Source organism: Talpa occidentalis, unplaced genomic scaffold (assembly GCF_014898055.3).
Source record: "Talpa occidentalis isolate TD23 unplaced genomic scaffold, MPIMG_talOcc4v2.1 talOcc4.10, whole genome shotgun sequence".
Taxonomy (NCBI): Eukaryota; Metazoa; Chordata; class Mammalia; order Eulipotyphla; family Talpidae; genus Talpa; species Talpa occidentalis.
The window spans coordinates 37,081,994-37,096,644 of record NW_023600993.1 but is presented as its reverse complement, the minus strand read 5'-3'; the positions used below and the strand labels follow the sequence as shown (position 1 = coordinate 37,096,644).

Genomic DNA, 14,651 nt, shown 5'->3' with positions numbered 1-14,651 from the left:
ATTTGAATGAAAATGGATTTTTTTTTTTTTAGAGTTCAGTGACTTGAATGTGAGTATAAAACTAACAATAATTAATTTTTATTGAGGTGATATTGGTTTACAGCACTGTATATGACTCAGAGGAATAGGGTCATACTGTTTCATATGTTATGGTACCCATTTACCACCAAGGTACCTATAGCCCTCCACCAGAGTACTTTGGATCCCCTTTGGATGCTGCTCTCTACCCGTTCCTCCTGCTCTGGTCCCCTCAATTCTGAAGTCAGACTTCTAGGATTTGTTACTGGTTTGGGTCTGCCTGACCCTTTGTTTTGTTTAACCACCTTTTTGTAAAATTTTATATATTTTTTACATCATTTTTCATTTTTGTACATGTATGCATTTTCATCTTGGTTATAGTACCCATACAATTCCCACCCCCTTATTTTGACCCTAATCCCCCTGCCCCCCACAGTGTGTCTTTGATTTTCAGTTGCTTGTTGATTTTGATTTTTACTTCATTATAATTAGTCTTTTTCCTGGTCCCTTATTTAGGTCTTCTAAACTCCTGCTATGAGTGAGACCATTCGGTATTTTTCTTTTTCTTTCTGGCTTATTTCGCTGAGCATGAGCCCTTTCAGCTCCATTCATGTTGCTGCAAATTGCATGAGTTTATCTTTTTTGATTGCTGAGTAATATTCCATGGTGTATATGTACCACATCTTCTTGATCCAGTCGTCTATTTTTGGGCATTTGGGTTGTTTCCAAAGCTTAGCTATTGTAAATGGTGCTGCTGTAAACATAGGGGTGCAGGTGCCCTTTTGAATTAATGATTCTGTGTCCTTTGGGTAAATACCGAGGAGTGGAATTGCTGGATCATATGGAAGCTCCATTTTTAGCAGGTTGAGGAATCTCCACACAGCTCTCCATAGTGTGTTTAATCACCTTTTCAATGACAGCAACTACCTTGATTTATATCTGCAAGATATTCACCTGGTTTATCAAATCTAGTAATGAAACTCTAGTAATGGAAAAACAAAGCTAACTAAAAATTACGTCACTTTTTTTTTTAAGTTTTAACAATATTAAGATACCTTTTTGTATTTGACATCTAGGAAGTTGGATTTTTATATTCTCAGCTGAATCAAATACTTCATCAATTTGCATATGCTTTCCAAATACCTTTTAACACATCCGTGTACCTTGTTTCTGCTGCCAAAGGAGGTTATAAGTGAATTCTTGCTACTCATCCCAAAGGCCTGTGTTTTTCATCTGTGTGGCAAAGTGTTGGGAATCATCTTAGGTCTGTGGTAGGGATGTATGGGGCATAGTCTACAAAGTGCAAAGATTTTCTTTTGTGAAATGATTCTGCTGAATAATTCTGTTTTTCTGTGATTAAGTTAGTCAGTTGCCCAACAGCCAAACTGGATTTGGTCACTCTGTTTCAAAACTCATAGCATCATTAGCTAAGAGAGAGCAAGCGATCATTTATTCATCCACCATTTTTTGATGACTCTTGATTTTAGTTTTTGCATTATCAGATATTTAACTTAAAGTTTATTAAGATTTTTAAGATATGCAACTAAAGAGATGGAAATAAGAAACTAAATACTTGTGAAAAGGAATTTACTCTTGACAATTGTAATATCTGATTTTTTTTTTTTAAATGCTTTGCCTATTCATAGCTTCTGCCTCTGTAGGGTACTTTCGCTTTCACAGTGGTAACTAGACTGTCACAATAGTAACTTAGCTCTAAATGATAGCCTGGAAGCAGATACCATTTGACCTTAAAAGAATTAGTAGAAAAGGTGAACTGTCCTCATTGGTTTTTATTCTGACTTCATATTATGTATTCATTTTGAATGCAAAATATTTTTATTTTAAACATTTTCTATGTTATGATTTCCTGAAACTTTACTTTCTGGAATGGTTTGGCTGCTAACCACTATTTCAGAATAATTTAAGTGAGAATAAAACCATTTATAATCAGTAAGTGGTATAGTTTTGTTATGACAGTGTATTTCTTTTTAAGTAAATAGCTTTTGTTATCTAAATGGGATGTTTAGTAATTGAAAAATATTTCTCCTTATACTTAGTTGTTAAATTGGACTGAAGTCTCCAGGGATTTTGGTTACCTGGGAGATTTTAAACCATTAGACTTCAGGGAGTGGGATTTTGATATGACTCTATGCTTCTTCAAGTGGTACTAGCCCCACTGGAAAATGACTTAAAATAGAAAGGATGTGGTCAGGTTGCTACAAGTTCATTTTTAAACTTTATAAAAGTGGGAGAGAAGATGAGAGCAAAGACAAGTTATTAATATAAAATTTAAGACTCAGTGCAGAAGTTTTAACAAGTTTTACTAATCAGGCACCTGAAAATTTGTATTGTATAATTATTTTCTATATCTTTCATTCAAGAGTATGTTTATAACCTTCCTTATTCAGCTTTTTGTCTTTAGATGATCACTCAGCTGAATCAAATACTTCATCCAATACTTCATCATTATACCACAAATACTTCATTCAATACTTCATCATTATACCACAAAAGATGTAGTCTAGATGTTGTGCAAAATGATATGTTAAGTCCCTGTTGAACTTTGTGGTTTGATAGTAACTTCAGAAGCAAGCACTTCATAAGGTGATATTTATGCCATGGTGTACAGTGCTGCATGCATTGGTTCTTTTTTGGTATTTTTGCTTAATCTAGGGAAGGTTTATTACTAAACTGATTTGGGGTAGATAGAGCACTTGGGAGTACTTGTTTTGTTGGTTCTGGTCTGAGATGACATGTGGAGAGGTCTTGGATGGGAATTGGCAGGTGCTTTGCCAGCAATCTCAGGTGCAGCAGCACATTCTTGGGTTTGGAAGGACAACATGAGATTGGCAGAGCATGTTAGCAATTACTAAAGTTCCTCAAGAATTTTTCTTACTGAAATTCAGTTTTGAGTGTTAACCAACAAGCACTGTGATTTGAATTCCAAATTGTTATATTTATACCCCAAATAGTCTTTTTAAAAGTATTTGTGGTGGGTGGCTACTATGCAATATTTGCTCAGTCGTTAATGCCACCTGTGAGTTGCCGTTGGTTTTTCACTTTTTTCCCCACGTTGATTCACTACCGAGATCAGTTTTTCTTGTCCTTGAGTTTTTGCTAGTGTTTTGTTTCTTTCTTTTAAATAGATCAGTTCCTATAAAACATGCTTTCTTTATGTCAAAAAAAGTATACAGTAATTAGGAATAAAAATGTTAAAGTACACTTGGCGCTTTTAATCATGTCGTTATAAAATAACTTTCTTGGAGTGATTAGACGGTAATCCCACAGATTGAACATATCACCTCTATAGAACATAGTAAATAAGTAAATTTTCATGATTTAAAAAAAATTGTTTTATTTAGTCATAAGATATACATAATGAACATTTACCACTTTAAAGTGTACAATTCAGTGGCATTAAGTATTTTCACAATGTTGTGCAACCATAACCTTGATCCATTTCCAGAACATTTTCATCTTCCCTAAAATCTGTACCCATTGACACTCCCTAGTCCCCTGTTCCCAAACCCCTGACAGCCACTATTCTGATAGAGCAATATCTCTCTTGTGTTGGAGAATGACACTCTTTTTTCCCCTCTAAGTTTAGCAAATCTTGATTTATATGTTTAGCTAACATCTTGCTTTTTCCTTGCATTCTGAGGACAAAGGGCATTCTGCAAAGAAACTTCAAAACAAAGTCTAAACTTGTAAAGACATCAGAATTGCTGACCATCAGATGGTGACAAAAACAAACTGATGTCCATCAACCAAGTCATCAGACACTTATGTTACAAGAGTGGATGTGTTGACCTTAACCCACTCCCCTCTTTCATGTCCTTGTAACTCTGGTCAAATACCCCTATACTGCTAGTAAGCAGGATGGTAGTCTTTCAGCCTGTAGTCCGCTACCCTCCTCATTTGTCGACAAATAAATGAAACTACTTTCTTCTCTTCAACACGCTCTTCTTACTGGTGAAGGGAACCGTGACTGGCAATTCTGGTAACAATTCTACTTTCTTTTCTGTGAATTTGACTGCTCTAGCTACCTCAAATAAGTGGGATCACAGTATTTGTTGTCTTGTGACTGACTTATTAATGTCCTCAAAGGTCATCCATACTGTAGCATGTCTCAGAATTTTTTTGATGAAATACATTTTAAGAATGATTTCCACAGTGGGTGAAATAGAGTTTACAAAACACTGTATGTATTAGGACTGGTTTTGCCTCCCTTGGAAGAGCTCTGTAGGTGCCCAGGAGAGCTCTGAGAACCAGGTACCTTTCCTTTAGATGTACTTTGGGCTTCCTTGGTGATTGGATGAAAGAGAGATGGAAGTAGAATGTGATAACAGGGTGGAAGACAGGGAAAGTATAAAAACAAAGGGCACTACAATCTGGGATCTCATTTGGATGGGAGAGTGAGCCTTGTGGGTCTTAGGATACCGTCTGACTGTATAATCACTGATATTTAAAATGTTTGCGTAAGCCAAAGCAGTCTATCCAGGACAGTTAACCAGAAAAGTTTGTGTGTTCAAAGCTGTAAATAAGCCTGTAGCTATCTGAGAGGCATGATTATTCAGTGACTCATTCCCCAGCTGTTCTGGTTAGTTGAGATTTTGCCATATTATAATGTCATTTCTGTATTAATGGCAAACTAGAGGCCCAATAGCTTACATGTTAGTTATACCACATAATTAATGCTTTCTATTTTAGATTTATTATATTACTTTTACTGTGTATTTATGAAATATAGATGTCCAGTCACATAGATGGTGAGAAAGTAGGTTTACCAGAACTAAGGATTATGAGTTGAGCAGTTAAGCACTTTGAGAATGGCTAAGGGGTATTAAGTTTCTTCTGTATTATTATTTTATTGCTATTTTTAATTGCCTTCATTAGTGTAATAAACATGGGATGTGTTTCTTGAATACTGTTTATTACTGGGGGAATGTAGACATTTTGATCACTGCCTTTTCTTCCTTCTTGAAACCCCTGAAGTGGCAGTGAATGTCAGGAAGCTTGACTTTGTGTGTGTGCGCCTTCAGTTATTGATCAGTAGTAATTTTGAAGAAAATCAGTGGTTAGTTGGATTTTAGAGTTTGTAAGGTGTTCCTGAAAGTTATCAATTTCTTTTGCAACATATTGTCCCTGGGGCACTAGTTAGCACCTCTTCTACATCCTATCTCTGTGTCAGTGATACACCTGGAATGATAGTGTAGAATTTTGAAAAGTCTAGTTTATAGACCAGAGTAAGTAATTTTTAAACTATGGAGTTCTGAGTAAATTGTTAGAAGGGGCTGTTTTCTTATTAAAAAAAAAATTAAAAGTTAGGTATTCTTTGCAGAAATAGGGTTTCCTTTTGATTAGTTTTAATTTCTATTGAGCCAAATGGGTAGTAGTATATGAATCAGTATCTAAAGCTAGAGATTTGAAAAACTGGGCGGTGGTTGTTTTGGTCATTTATTTTATCGTAATCCCATGACCTCTTGATATATTGTTTATTATTTTCATTTTGGTTTTCCAGTTCTCAATCATGAACTATATTTGCCTTTAAAATATACATCATTTAAAATATTGTTCATAGAAGTAACACCGCACAAATTGGGAAACACTTAGGACTGGTCCTAGGCATTATCTGTACCTGATTTTCCTTAAGGATACCTAGGGGCTCCTGGGTGAACTGGGAGAAGATTTAAATGATCATTACCAGACCTGTTACCAGCTGTGGCTGGCACAAGGGAATCAGGGCTGGGTGAGCTCTTCTGGCCTCTTTCTGGGATGAGTCTCCCTCTTCTACAGGTCTGCTTGAGGAAGGCTCAGAAACCACAGCCAGACACAGGGCCTTATGGCACAACTGCTTTACTAGTGAAATCTTAAGGTCTGTGCTGTTTTCTTTTTCCCATCCTTCCGGAGGGACTTCCTTACTCTCCCTATCTCATTTTTTAACTCATTTTTCTCTCACAGTTACAGTCTCTTTAGACCTGAACCCATTGTTTAGGCTTTCATTTACTTCCTAGCCAACACCTTTTACTCTTGCCCTTTGTGACCTCAGTTCTGTAGAACACCCCTACTTCCCCACCCCAAACATCCCAGCTAGTCCTGCCTGTGCCTTGTCTCCTGGATACTCACTATCCTGCATTCAGGGTCTCTTCCTGAAGTGGCCCCTGTGTGGATGGTTTTGTCCAGCACACCTTTTTCTTTTTGCCTGCTGTGACCTTTTCAGATTGCCCCATTTCTTCGGGTCTCTCTCAGTGGATTCATTCACATTTAGATTTTGTTTAGCCTTTGTGCCTTTCTAAACTTTGCTTCACTTCCTATATCCTCTGCTCTCCATTTCAAATGCCCTACTGGGACCCCAAATTAGCAGGTTCTAAACAAACCCTTCATTCTATCCTAAAGCTACAGTAGATCCTCTGGTAGGCTTATCTGCCTGGATTTCTTTCTTTACATTTCTCCTCATTCATGGTGTTTCTGTTTGGGTCCCCCTGAGCTGTCTTAACCTCCCCCCCACCCCCCAGCTTCACAGGGAAACTGAGTCTTACTCTTGAATTACCAGCCTCTGACTTAAGAACCTGCAATTCTGACTTCTTGGTTTGTTTCAAAGCCAAGAAACTATTGGAACTGTTTTCAAATGAAATATTGCTCGGAAGCCCAATACGTAAAATAAATAAAATTAGCGTTTCCCTGGTGGAAGGGGAATGGCATCCTGTTCTGGTGGCGAGGCTTCTCAGTGCTGCTCTCTTCTTGAGAGACAGAGCTGGTAGCTGGCCCTTGGGATTGTCTTCCCCTTGGACTCTGTACTTGATCCAAGTCACTCGCCATACTTTGGCATGTTTGAAAACTATTTCTCTGTTTAGCACCCCACCTCTTTCCAATTGGTTTTCCTTTGGAAATTTTAATTGTGACTGATAAAAAGTAGTGCCTATGATGAATCTTGCCAAGGAAAAGAAAGTCACTTGGTAAAGTGAAACAAGATTTTGAAACAGTGCTGAAGCACAATGCAATACAGGTTAAAGGATAGTGCCAAGGCAAGGTAGGGTACAGGTCACTGTCTATGGGTTCTCACCTGTGAGCACAAATGTAAGACCACCTAGGCTCAGAGTTCAACTACAACATGGTTTATTTACAAAGGAGAGAAGTTGGGAGAAAGTGTTAGAGGCAAGGCCAGAGTTAGCAGGGCATGATGCTGGATATGTCAGACAAGGGACCAGTGTTATAGCTCTCAGACATGTTGGGCATAAAGCCAACAGCAACCAGCTCCTTTAGGGACACTTAGCACACGGCCAGTGGTGTCATTCATGGTGAAGTATTGGAGACAGAGTTGGAGGTCAGGTCTGTGAAGGTGTGGTGCCACTGGACAGGCAGGGTTCATTGTTACACCTCGATGAAGGTCTGGATGCTTCTCCAATTACCTGTTCAAATCTTTTTCCAAGCTTCACTCAAGTCCTCTTTCAAGCTCCCCCACCACACACTTCCCTTAAAGCTGGTTGGAGCTGTCTCTCAAGAAGAGAGCAGCACTGAGAAGCCTCGCCACCAGAACAGGATGCCATTCCCCTTCCACCAGGGAAACGCTAATTTTATTTATTTTAATACTCTCCAGTGTGCCCACCTTTTTAACCTGATTGGTCCTTTTAGTTGACTGGCATGCATCCATGGGAGCTACCGTCAGCTTTGGGAGGTTTATAGTCCTATATTTGCATAACTGCCAAAAGGAGGAGGGCATGCTGCAATCTGCTTGGTGCTGGTCAAGCTTCCATCAAAAGTGGCCCATTCTTAAGTAAAATTTGAAGCCTGATATAAAAGGGAAAAGCCCTGCCCCTGCCCAGATTAGACCGGCATTGAAGTCAGGGCAGGCTTCTGGGCTGGAGAGCTCCAAGGAACTCATTGGGGCTGCCTTCTGCAGGGCCAGAGGCAAACTGCACCTGATGTCCCTCAGTAGGACTGGGTCTGATAATTTAGGGGCCCTGCTTCAAGTGCCCTGGTTCAGTTTTAAAAAGAGCCAACTCGATTAAATGCTAAAACCTTCAGAGGTGCCAAGGATTCCTACTGACTCTTTAAAGCTCATCTCTGCAGCATAAATGTAAATGTAATTAATATAAATGTAGTTTATATTAATTTACCAATATAGCAGGTGTATTCAATTCATGATATAACTAAAATGTATATTTTAGCAGTGAAAAATAGAAATTTAATTTTATTGCCTCCAATGGACCCTCCATTACTCCTCCTAAGTCCATGCCACATAGTGGCCAGAAAAGTTTTCTCAATAAACTTGATTTTATCATGTAAAAATCCCCCTTCCAGCAGGGCAAAGTCCATTTTCTTTGGGAAGGCACATGGCATCCTTGAAGGGCCCTGTGTCCTGTCCAGCCTGTCTCCCTCTCACGTATGCACTCTCTCCAGCTATGCTGAGACCCCAGTATTCTGCAGATCCTTTTCTATGTATATGCCTTTGCCTAGATTGTCCTTTCACTAACACAGTGCTCCCAAAATGTCAGTTTTGTCTCTCCCACTTTAATGTTTTTCACCGTATTTAAAAAACATTTTTATCAAATTTTATTAATTTGTCAGTAATTTACATAACTAATTTTGGTAGTACAACTTCCACATGTAGACGTGCTTCACTCACTCTCCACCACCACTTCAGGGCCTGTGTCCTATCCCCTTACTTCTCCTAGTCCCTTCTTCACTAACCCCATCTACCCCCCTCAGTTTCCTCTGGTAACCAGTATATTTTTCAGAGTCTAAAAATCATTTTTGCTATGCTTTGGCAGTTTGTTTTCCTTAGTTACTTACATTCCATATGTAATGGTCTTTCACTTTCTGACTGATTTCACTTAATCACCTCAAGATCACCCGCTTTGCCCCCGAAGGCACAATTTCATCTTTTAAAAAAGCTGAGTAATATTTGATTGAGTATGTATTTCAATTTATCCATCTGTGTGTGGTTGGGGATTAAGATTGGCTCCATGACTTGGCTATTATAATAATGCTGTTATGAGTAGAGGAGTCCATGAATCTTTTTGGATTAGTGTTTTTGTGTTCTTTGGGTAAATACCTAGCAGTGGTATTGCTGGATCACATTGCATTTCCATTTTTATTTTTTTAAGGGATTGTCATACTGTTTTCCATAGAGGCAGTATTAAAATTACATTCCCACCCACAGGTATGAGTGTTCCTTTCTCTTTACATCCTGCCAACATTTGTGGTTTCTGGTCTACTTTGATATTGGCCATTCTCATGGGGTGAAGTGATTTTGATTTTAATTTTAATTTCCCTTATAAATGATTTGAACATTTTTTCATGTGCTTGTAGGCTATCTGAATGTCTTCTTTGGAGGCTTGTCTTTCTAAGTATTATACCCATTTTTTAAATTGGGTGGTTTGGTTTTTTTGTTGTTTAGTTGTAGAAGTTCTTTGTTTTGCCACAATTGATTACCATAATGACTCTTTTTAATATTTTTAAAATTGACTTTTAAAAATAAACCAGAGACATTCTGCAGTAGAGGAATAGGGAGAAGTATCAAAACAGGGGTGGGAAGAACAGAAGAGACACTGGTGTTGTGACACAGGTGAATTGGTGGTGGGAATTTCACGGGGACTATGCCTGAGAGGAGAAAGCATACATTGTACAAGAATGATGTAAAACATATGTAAAATAATTGACTTTTAAAAATTTGACTCTAACTTAAAATTTGTAAAATATTATATTTTAAGAATTTTTTTTTAAAGATTTATTTATTTATACAAGCACTGGGTACAGTCAGAAGCGCGGGAGGGTGAGAGAATTCACCAGAGCCAGAGCAGGGAGCAGAGCAGGCAGAAGGACCGAAGTACACTGCTGAGGGGAGCAGCGGGTGGCAGGAGAGGTCTGCGCGCCATGTGGGACCCTCCTCCTTTGGCCGGGGAGCAGCTGGTGATCGAACCGGCGCTGCAGAGGCTGCGGGCAGCTTCGCAACTCAGCGCTCAACCACTGCGCCACCGGGGAGGCCCTAAGATAAAAATTAAACAATAAATTCATCAGCTTATTAAAATACGTTCAGTAAAGTTCTCAACAAATCCCCTGTATTTAAGGAAAAAGTGCCGGATAATAGGTGATATCACCTGTTAGGTGATAATGGCATTGCGTTATGTAAGAGAGTACCCGAATAGCTGCAACCTGAAGAGCTTAGAGTGAGGTATCATGGTGTCTTTAATACTTTCAAAATGGCTTATAAAGTGTACATATATGTGCGCATGTATATAGAAAGATAAGGAAATCAGGAAAATTTTTAGCAATTTTTTAATCTGAATGGAGAGTATTTGGAAATTTTTCAAAATCTTTGTGAAAGTTTTATAAAAACTTGTTTAGGGGTATAGAAAAATGACTACAAAAAACTTGATATTAAAAAAAGCTTTTAACCATAATTTAGTGGAACGCACACACACACACAACATTGATCTACTTGTTGAAGTGCCATTTAGGCTACCTCATTTTCAGTTTTGGGAAAACCAAATAATTGAAGATCTTAAAGCCAATTTAAATAATCTGTGTGAAATTGCGTTGCATGCCCACCCCTCATTCCTCCTCAATAATCTTACACAAATGCTTTAAAAGAAAGCTGGTAGCCCCTAAATTTTCTTGTGTCCTGCCAGTGGTTTGGGTGTTTCTTAGTGAATGCACTTAGAAAAATCTTGCTTGACCTGTAAGACCTAGATCTTCATGAAGTCCCCCGGACCAGATTAATTACCCTTTTGTCCTGGGTCTCATAGCATTCTAAAATTTCCACCCGTACTACAATTGTAATTATTTGTTTAATGTTTCTTAGTTTTACCAGTGTGGGAGCTCAAGATTAGAGAGATCCTATTTTATTCCTCATGATTACCTTACACACAGCCTAGCAGAGAGTAGGCAGTAGATAAAATGAAGGCATCACCATCATTTATATAATGTCATTTCTACTCAAGTGAATTATGTTCTAAACAAGAAACTATTATATTTAATCAGATCCTATCTTGTGACCCTTAGGCCTAGAGCCTGCCAGTGACTCTCCATAGTATTTAGAATAAAATCCAAGCTCTCTTTGTGGTCGGTACTGCCCACAGGTGCTCTTTCCTGCCTGCTTTCCCATAATGTAGCCACATGATTTTTCTCTCCCTCCAAGTACACTAAATTTGTCATACTAAGCTCCTTTTCACCACAGAGGGTTCAGCTCAGTAATGAACCCTCTAACCTTAACTATCGTTAACTTTATCCCCAGGCACTTCTTTGTCATTACTCTTTGGCATTTATCACCATATGAAATTATCTTATTTTAAACTCACTTTAATATTTTCATTTATTATAAAATCCTTTGAAGCCACACTATAGAGAATATTAAAACCTACTTCAAGAATGTTTTTCCCTATTGTTACTTGTGGATCAATAGGATATCTTACTGTTATCAATAAAATAATACACTGCTGTGTTATTCCTTGTGTTTTATTTAAAGATTTACTTATTTATGCATACAAGAACTGCAGGCCAGAGGTGCAGGGGGTGGGTGAGAGGATTCACCAGAGACAGAGTGGGGAGCAGAACAGGTGGATCTATTGAAATACACTGCTGAGGGGAACAGTGGGTGAGACAGGAGAGGTCTGCTGTGCCATGTGGGTGGGTCAGCTCCCTGACCGGGGATCCGAATGAGTGCCTTTTATTTTATTTTATTTTTTTTTTTAAAGATTTATTTATTTATACAACCACTGGGTACAGTCAGAAGCGTGGGAGGGTGAGAGAATTCACCAGAGCCAGAGCGGGGAGCAGAGCAGGCAGAAGGACCGAAGTACACTGCTGAGGGGAGCAGCGGGCGGCAGGAGAGGTCTGCGCACCATGCGGGACCCTCCTCCGGTGGCCGGGGAGCAGCCAGGGATCGAACCGGCGCTGCAGAGGCTGCGGGCAGCTTCACAACCCAGCGCTCAACCGCTGCACCACCGGGGAGGCCCCGAATGAGTGCCTTTTAATAGCTTTACAGCGCTGAGACTTTAACTCCTGCACTACCAGGGACGCCCCTTGTGTTTATTATTATTAACTCTGTGAGGGCAGAATTGAGTCAGTCTTTTAATCATCGTGGTATTCCTGGTTCTGAAAACAGTTCATGGCAACTAACACAAGTTAAATGGAGGTATGAATAAATGACCAACTTGTCAGTGATCTAAAAAATACTTATTTTTCTAACTCTGCAGACTTCGTATAGTGTTATAGTTTAATTACTAATGTTCACATTTTTAAAAGATGAGAAGCCATTATTTTGTCACATTTTGTTGCTTTGAGTATGTTTTGATTAATTTTCTACTTTTTATTTAAATGAATTATTTATTGATTTACATTGGTTTACAATACTGTTTAAGTTTCAGGAGTACAGCTCCACACCTCAATATGTGTCTATACTATAGCACCATAGTTGTAGTGCCATGATTAATGTTTTAGCAAAATTCCGAAACTTCGTTTTCTTTTTTATATAGACTATGTCACTTTCCCCAGGATAACTAAAGATCTTCAACAAATGGATTTCCGTTAGTAGGAATTAAATTGAAGGGCATTAACTTTAGTTAATTGGTTTACTCTTTTTGGTGGTAGTTATAAAAGGTAATCAGAGCTCTGGCTCTTTGTGGGCTTGGGGTGGGGCAGCTCCACTTCCTGTGCCCTGGTGTGACTGATAGGATTCTATTATTTGCAGGTGCATGAGCCCCAGGTTTAGCTTCAGAACCAAATCCAGTGGAGCAGCTGATCTTCCACCATTAGTTGATTCAGTGCTTTTACTCTGGTGGGAGTGCAGATGGATGGCTGTATCTGGATGAGGACCTGGGGTTCAGGCCAGGGAAGGCATCTGTAGAGGTAAAAGAGGGTTGGATAGGCTTAAACTTTGTCTGCAGTCACCTCCTTCCCCTTCCCCATCCTGCTTGGAAATGAAGACAGTTTGGAAATTTTGAAGCTATGGGGACAAATCTATTTTTTTATTGAACTGACTTTTGGCTGGGAAGCATTTAGAAAATTAGAATTCTTCAATTCTTTAATTCTTTGTTAGCTTAGAAACAAAATAATGTGTAAAACTCTTCTCATGAAATATGATTAAGATATAATCATGAAATGTAATTGAAATTTAAAAGTTGAAATGTAATTGAAATTATTAATATAAAAAATACAATAGATATTTAAAACATTGGTTAAAATGGAGTCAGGGCCTCCCTGGTGGCGCAAGGGGTTAAGACCCAACCTATGAAGCTATTTGCTTCGATCCCCGGCCAGGGAGGAGACCCACATGGCGCAGCAGACTTCTCCTGACTCGCCCGCTGCTCCCCTTGTATTTCAGTCAGTCTGCCTGTTCTGTTCCCCACTCTGTCTCTGGTGAATCCTCTCCCCAAACCTCTGGCCTGTACCCCCATTCTTTTTTTTTTTTTAAGATTTATATATTTATTTATACAAGCACTGGGTACAGTCAAAGCGCAGGAGGGTGAGAGAATTCACCAGAGCGGGGAACAGAACAGGCAGACTGACGAAATACACTGCTGAGGGGAGCAGCAGGTGCGGCAGGAGAGGTCTTTGGCACCATGTGGGACCCTCGCCGGTGTCCAGGGATCGAGCCGGCACTACAGAGGCTTGCGGCAGCTTTGCAGCCCAGCGCTCAACTGCTGCGCCACCAGGGGAGGCCCTGTACCCCCATTCTTGTATGCATAAAATAAATCTTAAAAAAGTAAAATGGAGTCAGTCATTTCAGGGATTTTTGCATCTTGATTCAAGAAGCAAGTATAATTTATTTTTTATAGCATCATGGCCAGAAATGGAAAGTTACTGTGGTTTTGAAAGAGGAAGGTAGAGTGAATCTCTTCCTATCCCATACCTTTCCCAGCTCTGATTTACTAAATTCAAATTTTGCCACAGAAAATCTAGAGATTGTTCTTAATAGCTGTCACTTTTTAATCTATTGCTTTATTTTTTATCATAATCACAGACATAAGTACACCTAAATTTTTTAAAGTAGAGATACCATTACAAAGTAAAATATTTTTTGAGTGGTTGCAGGGGCAGGAATGACACAGGGCAGGTTTTCTACAATCCCATGCAGACTGGGTAATGGAGGAGTCCTGGAGCCCTCAGTGGCTTTTGCAGATTTTTAATTTAGATTTACTAGGCACATGGCAGGCAGGGATGCTGGGGGGATGGGAGGACTGCCCAGCCCCCAGCAAATCCTCACTCTCTCTGGGCGTTCTCTCTGCTTCTCTTTTTCTTCTCTTGGCTTCTGTTCGTTCTTAGCTTCTGCTGACGTCCCTGTGATGCTGCCCTTATGAACTCAGTCTCTCAGCCTAGGTGTACCCACTTCAGGTGCCCGCCATCAGGCATGCATTCAGAACCACAGGGTTCCCTCATCTATCCTAATGGCAGAGGGCAGAAAAGCCTGATACTTTTTACCTTACCCTACAGTGGTGAATAGAGTGTATTCCTTTGCCGAGATCCCTCTGTCCCTTCTGTAGACCACTGTTATTCCTAATTTTTTTTTTTATTGTGGTATTGTTGGTTGACAACACTGTACTTGATTTTTTTTTTTAAGATTTATTTATTATTTATACAAGCACTGGGTACAGTCAGAAGCACGGGAGGGTGAGAGAATTCACCAGAGCCAG

At 39.3% G+C, this 14,651-nt stretch overlaps 1 protein-coding gene across 4 annotated transcripts in view; it reads left to right on the top strand.

Moving 5' to 3' along the window:
- Positions 1-14,651, top strand: part of SFMBT1 (Scm like with four mbt domains 1) — an 84,941-nt gene that overhangs the window by 2,588 nt on the left and 67,702 nt on the right. Inside the window, exon 1 of one of the 4 annotated variants that reach the window (XM_037530597.2) lies at positions 12,732-12,867. The exons of the other annotated variants lie outside the window; for them this stretch is intronic. The gene's annotated coding sequence lies outside the window, so the exon portion shown is untranslated. Of the gene's footprint in view, positions 1-12,731; positions 12,868-14,651 lie in introns of those variants that run through there. 4 annotated transcript variants of the gene reach the window in all.